The sequence below is a fragment of the Galeopterus variegatus genome, unplaced genomic scaffold (genome assembly GCF_000696425.1).
Source record: "Galeopterus variegatus unplaced genomic scaffold, G_variegatus-3.0.2 Scaffold3770, whole genome shotgun sequence".
In the NCBI taxonomy this organism is placed as follows: domain Eukaryota; kingdom Metazoa; phylum Chordata; class Mammalia; order Dermoptera; family Cynocephalidae; genus Galeopterus; species Galeopterus variegatus.
In genome coordinates, this window is record NW_007729881.1 from 108,485 (window position 1) to 111,396 (window position 2,912).

Genomic DNA, 2,912 nt, shown 5'->3' on the forward strand with positions numbered 1-2,912 from the left:
TCATCTGGTAGAGCAGTTGCTTCTTCTATTACTTTGGAGTGGGCTTTGAGGAGAGAGATGTCTTCTTTTTCTGGGTCTGCTGGTGATTCTCCTTGTGTCAGTGTAGTCAAGTGTCTGGTAGGCTGCCTGCATGGTGGCTGTGGCTGCTGCTGTGGTGTTGAGCTACTTTTTGGCAGCTATGGCTGTGGTGGTGGCTGTGGTGGGCCACCTGCATGTAAGTGGTGTTTTTGGCAGGCTCTCTTGCCTGCTTTTTGGCAGCAGAGGCTACAGCCCTTGGATCCTTACATAGGACACTGGGCATCATCTCTTGCCTGCTTTGGGGTGAAGGGGGCTGCAGCCCTCAGCTCTCACCTAGGGCCTGGGCATGTTCTCCTGCATGCTTCCAGGCAAAAGGGGCTGTGCCCCTCAGCTCCTCATCTAGGACCCCAGGCCTGCTCTCTTGCCTGCTTCTGGGTGGAGGGGGCTGCAGTCTTCAGATCTTGCCCAAGGCCCTTTTAAAAATGGATGTAGTGCATGTAGAATATTAACTCTAGATTACCAGTGTTTTTATTGTTCATTTTCCTCTTGGTTTCAGCTATTTGTTTTTATTTTGTGGTTTACTTTGTAATAAATGTTGCATATGAGAAAATTGTAGAGATAATTTGAGGGTTTGGATATTGTTCCTTCAAAGAGGATTTATAGTTGCTTCTGACAAGCAGTTCACTTAAATCCTGTCTGGGATTGAGCTGGTTCAAAGATGTATTTCAGTGTATGTGAGCCAATCTACTTCTAATCTGGCCTGTCTCTTAAAGTGTAATGTTTCAGGGGATCTAACTGATCTGTTTATCAGAGTTTCTTGATCTTGATTAGCCCTGAGCTCCAGTGTTTGTCTCTCTAATGTCAGTAAACTGCCTAAAATTTTGCTCTACTTCTTAGGATATTTTATGGGCTGAATTGTGCCCCCACCCCTCCATTCATATGTTGAAGTCCTAACCCCCATTCATAATGTGACTATTTGCATATAATGTGAAGACAGACAGGAAAACAGCTAAATACAAGCCAAGAAGAGAGGCCTCAGAAGAAATCAATCCTGCAATATCTTGCTCTTGAGCTTTTAACCTCCAGAATTGTGAGAAAATAAATTTCTCTTGTTTAAGTTATCCAATCTGAGGTATGTTGTTAGGACAGTCTCAGGTAACTAATACAGAATCCTAGTTGTAACTTTATGCTTGGCTTCTTATATTGTTAGCTCCATGTTATTTTTTGTTTTCATAATTTTTAAAAATTATTTTTTTGATTAAAAAATAATTGATTATATTTATGGGAAACAGAGTTGACTATCAGTATCTGTGTACAATATGTGATAACCAAACCAGTTTTATTAACATGTTCATCATTTGAAATCATAATTATTCTTTGTGTCCATTACCCAATTTCTCCCTAGTCCCATTCCTCCCCCTTTCCCACCTCTAGTAACCATGCTAAACTTTCAAATGAATGGAATTATATAATACATGGTCATTGTGATTGGCTTCATCCAGTTCATTCAGTTAGCATAAATTTTTCAAGATATATCCATATTGTAGCATGTATCAATACTTCCTTCATGGGCTGGCAGGTTAGCTCAGTTAGTTAAAGCAAAGTGTTGTAACACCAAGGTCAAGGGTTTGGATGCTCATACCAGCCAGCTATGAAAAATAAAGACAAAATGCTTCAATCATTTTTATGGCCAAATAATATTCCATTGTATAAATACAGCCCATTTGGTTTATTCACTCATCCATTGATAGCTACTNCTTTCCCACCTCTAGTAACCATGCTAAACTTTCAAATGAATGGAATTATATAATACATGGTCATTGTGATTGGCTTCATCCAGTTCATTCAGTTAGCATAAATTTTTCAAGATATATCCATATTGTAGCATGTATCAATACTTCCTTCATGGGCTGGCAGGTTAGCTCAGTTAGTTAAAGCAAAGTGTTGTAACACCAAGGTCAAGGGTTTGGATGCTCATACCAGCCAGCTATGAAAAATAAAGACAAAATGCTTCAATCATTTTTATGGCCAAATAATATTCCATTGTATAAATACAGCCCATTTGGTTTATTCACTCATCCATTGATAGCTACTTGGTTTCTTTCCACATTTTACCTATTATGAATAATGTGACTATACACATTCTCTTGCAAATTTTTGTGTGGACATATGAAATTCTTCACCTAGGAGTAAAATTCTTGGGTCATGTGATAACTCTACATTTAATTGTTTGAAGCACTGCCAGACTGTTTTTCAAATTAGCTGTACCATTTCGTATTCCTACCTGCAGTGTGTGAGGGTTCCAATTTCTCCATATCCTTGCCAAAACTTACCTCAATTTTTTGTTTCTAGGCATTCCAGTGGGTGTGAAGTGTTATCTCATTCTGGTTTTCATTTCCATTCTTTGATGGCAAATGATGTCAAGCATCTTGTTATGTGCTTTTGGCTATTTGTAACCCCCAGTGTGATTGTACTTAGAGATATGGTCTTTGGGAGGTAATTAGATTTAGATGTGATCATGAGAGTAAAGCACCTATAATGAGATTAATGCCCAAATATAATTAGGTAAATGAGATCACTTGGTACCATTATAGAAAATCAGCTGTATCTTTACAAGCAAGCACCAAGTAAAGGCCATGTGAGGGCTTACCCAGGAAATAGGTCCTCACAAACTACTGGACAATGCTGACAACCTGATCTCAGACTTTCAGACTCTAGAATTTTGGAAAATGAAACTTTGTTGTTTGGAACTCCCAGCACATTGTATTCTGTTATAGCAGCCCAAATTATGTAAGACACTAGTAGTAAGTTTTAAATAAGAAAATCTGAGTCCTCCTACTTTATTCTTTTTCAGGACTGCTTTAGCTATTCTGTGTTTTCTGCCCTTTCATATA